Below are 7,425 nucleotides of genomic sequence, written 5' to 3' on the forward strand. Positions count from 1 at the left end.
ATTGTTTTGTAATTGTATTAGAAAAGCTGTAGCCGTGTACTATTATTTTACCTTGGTCCCAACCTGAGTAGAGGAATAACTTTAGGCATTTGCAGCTACAAGACATGTTTCTGATTCTGATTCATTCCCAGGTGAGTGATAGATTCAAACTTCGTTGGTTTTTTATATTTAATAAATACACACACATGCAAACCATGGTATCTACAAATCAGTCCGGTATCTTGGTGTCTTTGAAAAGCGAGAAATGAAACTATGTTCAACGGATCACAGGTATTGATCAATAAAATCAAAGAAAACATAATGCGTCGTCTCTCGTTCTTACGGGTGAAGAATAAGGACAAAATTGTTGGGTTGGATTGGGAGATGTTGTGTTCTTTTGTATTTTAGAGAATTTTGTTGTATTTAGCGTTTATGTTGTATCAGGGTGTATTCTCGGTGTATTCAGTTGATGACTGGTGACTTACTAGTCTCTTTATTAATATATATCGGTCGTTAACAAAAAAAACGAAAGACAAAAAACAAGTCCGGTTTACATGAACTATGAACCCCATAAAGTGTTCCTATGATGTAGAAGGGTATATTGCACCAAAATATAACAGATTTTATCAAAATTATCACGATCTTTAACCTTGTGTTTCAAATTAATGAACTTGGAATTCTTTATTCGATGTAAAATGTCACATGCTTAACCGGTAATAATAATTAATAACATTTATATTTTGAAACTTTTATTCTTTCAACTTTTGACATAATACTTTCAACCTTAAAACGTTGGCCACAAAACTTTATCTTTTCAGTTTTGGTCAAAAAAATTTTAACTTTTAAACTTTTAGAAACTTTTAGACTTTCAACTTTGGTCACAAAGATTTTAGACTTTCAAATTTGGCCACAAAACTTTACTGTTACGAATCGAACTAACACCAACCAATTTTCAACCGCATAACAACCATTACACACGTTAACATGTAATATATTTATCGCGGTCCATTACAACACGTAGAAAAAAAAAATACTTGTGAGTGCATAGGAGAAAACCCCTTATGTGTAAATGTGTAATAGGCCATAGAAGTGGCATGATAAAGGGTTTAGATAACTGACGTGTGTACTAGAAAATGCTAAGTTGGGTTAACGCGGTAGTCCTTTTTCCTTTTTAGTTTTTACTTATTGAATATGATTGTGGTAGCTACATAATCAAAATAATAAAATATAACTTTTTAACAAAACGATAGTTAACAAACATAAGAACGAAGTATACGTGTATTCAACTTGTTCGACTCATGAACATGCCTTTAATAGATAACTTTTCGAAATTATCCACTATTCAAATGCAACTCGAATGATCAGTTATCACATTAATATGTTGAAATCATCACCCTTATAATTAATACATTTAAAAGTATTTAATTATTAATCCTTAAATCTAAACCATATAAAGCCATCCCCGCGCCTATAAAACAATTTCTTAAGGATTACAATAATTAATGTTCGGTGTGTGATTACCTATCGATTATTGTAACAATTTTATAATGAACAATTTTCGTACGGAATTTTTTGGTATATGGTTTCATTTATTTTATCATTAATTCCAGGTTGATGGGTTAAGCTAACATGTGCCTCCAGTGAAGTATCGTAACATCCTTAAGTATTGTCTCATAATTCCTCTATTCTTGGTCGATGAGATATGCCCTGCTTGTCGCAAGCATGTTTAGACTCAAATAGCGAGCACACAGTACATTGCAAAGAGCTCCTGGGTTCAACTACCGACACGATCTGGTTAGGGATGCGCTTATTGATATATTCAGACGTGTCGAAATATCTGTTAAGGAAGACCTGTAACACCCCGACCAAAGGCGGATTATACATCGGGGCGCCACATATTGTTTCATTACTCGTGACACTATTGGGTGTCAATATTTAATAAATACATTCATTCGCGCACGCGCAGGGTAAACACAAGATAACATAAATCATCATAAATCAATATATTATAAATCATAATATTCGAACAGCAATAACTTGTCTTGATACATTTTAATCTAGGTCCAAAAGTAAAAAACGTCCTACGTGTCCACAAGCTCCAAAACAGCTACTGCAAACCTGAACATGTGTTAAAATAAACGTCAAACACTTGCGTGTTGGTGAGAAATCAAGTTTAATACAATACATAGATAACAATAAATCTGCGCGCAACATGTGTATGTCTGGTTTTCAACAAGGGTGTAATCTGATCGGGACCAACTCTAAGATTCATAGACTGCCAGTGCTCACAATTGAGCTCACAAACAAGACAAACTGTGCATGTGTAAACAAAAGAGAAAATCATAAACGATAGTTCTCCCGTGTTCATCTAATGGTACCATGAGAACTGCGGAATAGACCGACAAGACGGTTAATGATCCACACATACAAATAAACAGCCAAGTCTACGTCCTCAACACATGGGATACTGCGCGACTAAAGTTCATAAACAAGTTTAAGACTCTAAGTTTGTATGAACACATGAACATCCCAAAACATTAAAATAAAAAGGGATTAGGTACGAGATTACTCACTTGATAAACGATGCGGTGTAAGATAAAGCAAGAACCAACTTTAAACAAGCACAAGTTAACCTATAAATAAGATTATTGTTTTAATGATTTGCTTTAAGTCTTGATTATAAGTTAGCATAATTAATAAGTAAATTATTATATATAATATATATATTACCGGAAAAGCAGGACATAACAGGGAGGAAGACGGAGGCAGAGAGGGAGGCGGCAGAGAGAGCAAGGAGCAAGAGAACAGGAGAGATTAAGTGTTTTGTGTGTGTAGTGTTAAAATATTATTATTATTTATAGGAAAACCCTAGGAGACATAATCCCTAGAAAAGGGGAAAAGATCTTTAACAGGATCAAGCAAAAGATATCAAAAAGCATAAGAATCCAAAAGCAAAAGATATCAAAAGATATGGCAGCTGCAGGGGGCAAGATAAAGCTGACAGGTAACAGTAAACAGGCATGGGCGGGTCAGATAAAGGTACTGGTCAAGCATGGAAAAAGCAGATCTCAAAAGATAATGTCAGTTACTTTTTCTGCCAACCAATGGGGTTGGTGCGCATGCTGCGCCGAAAGTAACTTTTCAGACATAAAGCAGATTAGGTCAACAGCTCAAAAGATAAGACAACACAAAAGCAAACGGCTAGATTAAACAGAAGAAAACTCAAAGGGTTTAGCGCGAGAAGGCTAAGGCGCGCCGCGGGATGAATCACATTTCTTAGCGCGCCGCGGGAGGAACTATAATTCCTAGCGCGCCGCGGGAAGAACTATAATTCTTCGCGCGTCGAGGGATGAACTACGATTCTTAGCGCGCTGCGAGAAGAACTACAAATCCTTAGCGCGTCGCGGGAAGAACTACCGTTCTTCGCGCGCTGCGAGAAGAATTACAATTCTTAGCGCGCTGCGAGAAGAGTTCGTCTCGCGTATCGCTGGAACAGATGGTCTTCACGCAGGCTTCCTTGAAAGGAGTCTGGCGCGTGGAGCTGCGCAGACAACCTTATGCGGGAAGAAACAAAGGACAAGGAAAGAGTTGGAAGAAAGAGGGAAACAAGGCTTAAGGGCGGAACGACGGCAAGAGAGAGAAAAAGGCGGGACGGCGACAAGAAGGAAAAGAAGGCGGAGAGAGAGAAGAAGAGGGACGGGACGGCGGAAAGAAAGAGAGAGAAAGAGGCGGGAAGGAAAATATATTATTATTATTAAAAGTAAAATATAAGTATAAATAAATATTAAATCATAAAAGAAAGAGATCGGATCAGAGAAACGGGTACTTGGGTCGGGTCGGATCGGGGCAGATGTCACAAGACCCACATGCAAATTTCCTGTCTGACCCGTTAGAGGGAAGATCATCACTTCGAACGACTGACATTTTGGTATTTGGATGGATAGGAGGAAAACATGCATGTGTGGATCTAACAGGGGTTTCCCCTCTGGTGGGCTTAGAAAGTGGTGGTTTCACAATCGGTCAAATTGCTTTAAAAGGTGCTTCATGCAAGGTGATTAAACATGAGAAGGTGTGTCTTGACAATCAACACGTATTTATTCCTTTTGCTTTCGACATTTTTGGTTTCCTCACATATGGAGTTGTGGAGTTACTTAGCCGAGTTCAATGAGTCATGCATAGTATGTTGATTGGCTGATCTTTGAGTCATAACATAGTTTTTAAAATATTAGTTCTGCAAAATAAAATATGATAGCGACGCAGTCTGTTGCTCACTTGTCTTCTGTTTTGATGTAATATCTACTTTTCGGTTTAAATTATCATTTTAAAATTCAGTGACTTGAATCATGTTATCTTGAGAATCATCTAGCTGTAGAAGTACTAGTTCTGAGTTGTGAACAACCAAAGCTCTTTCCATATTTTAAAACTATATTATACTAACTAGCTTTTGAACAAGTGTATTACACGGGTTTTATCAAATGATAATGATAAATAAGGTCAGTTATTTCAGTTGTAATTCTCAAAATACTTGTGAATTAATTTAATGTAGACTTAATGGAAAAAACAAGCAGGGTTAACGAAAAGTACTAAAATAGCATGATTTTGGAAACATCAGGTGTTGATTTGCAAGAAATTTAAAAAAAGTACTAAAGTTGTGTAGTTGGTCAAACCTTAGGTATGAAAATAACACTTGATTCAATAATGAATATAATCCGTACTATGTTATAACTCATTTGACAAAATGGTTTTAACCCATGATCCATGAATAGCTAGAATGGATGAGGTGAGAGATTAGGAACTAGGTGAAATGTGAGTTTGACACCTAAGCTTCAACATTTTCTTTTATTAGTATTGTAAGATAAGATAAGATGTAAGATTAAATATGTATTTAGTATATACCAAAAATAGTCATAATCTTAAAAAAAATATCCTTAGACGAGTGACGACATTTGTTTTCTAGCATTCTTTTCGATAAATACATTACATCGTTTTCATGCTCAACTTTCTTTTTAATCGTTAAAACTTAAAATAAATGTACATGCGAATAATAAATTAAATGTTTATTAACAAAGAGATTCATGTCTAGTCTTTAAAGTCCAAATAGTTTGATATATATTGATATTCAATTACTTTAATTGTAATCGATTTGTGAGTAAAGTTAAATATGAAAGCGTATATTGTAATCGATTTGTGACTAAAGTTAAATGTGAAAGCGTATCGTATTGTCTAACGCTATATGTTGATAAAATTTCAAAAGGTTATGCTTTTTCTCATAAATATATATTTTACTTACAAGTTGGTCAATCAATTTGACTTAAAATCAAGACAACTAATAAAAAACATATATAGCTTGTAGTTTAGAGAATTCACGCAATCCATGAAACCTTAACTTAATTTGTTAAAAGTAAACAAAATCAAAAGAAACAAAGATTAACTAAATTAGATGTAATTACCATTGCACATGAACAATATCAAGAAGAAGAATTAAGAACCATTATAGATGAGCAATTTGATGGAGAAAGAAGTTTTCTTCCACGACCTCCAGTGCGACCACGCGCTGGTGATTCAGAAGACGCAGGAGAGCTCGAAGATGAAGTAAACCTGCTCGAACGGCTCTTTAATTTTGCCTTAATCTCCACTTAATTACACATTTTATTATCTAATTTATCATCGATTCCAACTTTAGTCAAATTTATACTCGCGGGAACTATGCAATCGCACAAAAAACCTAAAAGTCACAAAAACAGACTTTCAGTGATAGAGACAAAATCTCTTTTAACACCTAAGGGTCCTGGATTCGGGTCCAAGGAAGTAAAAGAAACTTGTTTTAAAATAAAGTTACCGATTCTAGCTAGACGATTGATCCACCTCGGAATAGGGTTTCCAGTGAGTCGGAGACACAAATCGTTACAAAAGTGATTACAATTTCTAGTAATCAGGTTATACGAAGTTCCTTTATACTCGTGAGCAAGCTCATCCATGACTCTTTTAACCTCGGTCGGATTCAAATCCGTCCATCCGATCAGAATCTGCTTTCTGAACGTGAACCCTTCGCACTGTTTCGGTTCTCCTTCGAATATTCCAGTTGTCGCTTGCTCATGAGATCCGTAAGCATACTCTACTCGATGAACTGAAATCAACGATTACAAATAATAGTTAAACATTTAAACAAATTGTTCAATTAATTTAAAAAATTATCAAATTAAGTACAAATATTCCGTCTAGGTGCCACTGGCGTAGCTTGGATGAGTTTGTGGGGCAGACTCAAAATATATTAAAAAATTCATAAACGTGGGGACGGACTCAAATTTTAAGTCAAAAATAGGTAAATTTACACTACCTACAGAAATTTTCGGGCTAAAACACGGATATTTACGCCACTACGAAAAACCTGGGCCCTAACTAAACTTCTCCCATGCTAGGTGCCCAGGCCCTAGTGGCAGAGTGACGGACAGATGCAAAGATTCTTAAACACCTTAAAACATCCAGGTAAGTAAAAGAAATTTGTCTTTTAAAAAAATAAGTAACCAGTTTTGTTGATCTAACCTTGAACACCGGAATGATAAACACCAAGACCGAACCAGTAGGCATATTCATTCATGGAAGTGAGATCATAAACATTCAGATACACCGGAATGGATCCAGGCTTTCTGCACTTTACAGAATGAGTTCCTCGACAGAGCATGTTGCGTTGAAGATTTGATGAAGGAATCGAATAATTATTCGAAAGTGGGAGAGAGAGTAAAAGAAACGAAGGCAGGAGTGCATGGATGAAGGTGAAGCTTGTTTGTGTCATCAGCGACATTTAAGCATAGGATCATCTTTTTCGCGGACCCCACCGTCTTAAAGAAAAATATATATGATAGCTTTATTATTATTTTTTTTCGAAAGTTATTATGTTTTTTTAAGTGTATTTGGTTGTATAATTTGAGCTAGAGTTGTTTGATTAATTTATTGGTTGAATAATCATTAGAAAGATGCATGTGCATTCAAGTAAAATACGGTTGCTTTAATATAATTTTCGGTAGTTGATAAAGTTTTAAACAATATTTTAACAAATAATGAGTTATAAAATAAGTGATAGAATGAAATACAAACAGCTTTTTATATGAGATAATTATTACTCTATATTTTTTAAATTCAAGATAATTATTATTACTCACTTCATTTTTGTAGTGTAAATAATCTAGTTCAAAACGGTGAAATAATAAGAATTACTTTGGTAATTCATATGCTTAATAAGTTAATTTATTTATATAGGATCTCACGCAGTATAATATAGTAAAGAACAATCTACAACAAATTAATAGTAGATCAAAGTAATTTATACTAACGCTTCCTGTTGGTTCAATGATTCATACACCATATTTGCGTTCAAACTTTCTTTTAGTGTTCTCTTATGCATCTAAATGCTATAAAACATTAATTATTGGAAAATATGTAAATGCC

At 34.8% G+C, this 7,425-nt stretch overlaps 1 pseudogene across 1 annotated transcript; it reads right to left on the bottom strand.

Annotated features, from left to right (window-relative positions):
• Positions 1-5,442: 5,442 nt before the first annotated feature.
• LOC143545936 (deSI-like protein At4g17486) lies at positions 5,443-6,796 on the bottom strand (annotated as a pseudogene). Its single transcript, XR_013137529.1, has 3 exons — positions 6,523-6,796; positions 5,819-6,106; positions 5,443-5,704 (listed from the first exon to the last, which is right to left on the bottom strand). The product of XR_013137529.1 is annotated as a deSI-like protein At4g17486 (transcript).
• Between the last annotated feature and the right edge of the window lie 629 nt (positions 6,797-7,425).

Source organism: Bidens hawaiensis, unplaced genomic scaffold (assembly GCF_021521415.1).
Source record: "Bidens hawaiensis isolate Kalapana, Puna unplaced genomic scaffold, B.hawaiensis_p1.1 tig00014098_1, whole genome shotgun sequence".
Taxonomy (NCBI): Eukaryota; Viridiplantae; Streptophyta; class Magnoliopsida; order Asterales; family Asteraceae; genus Bidens; species Bidens hawaiensis.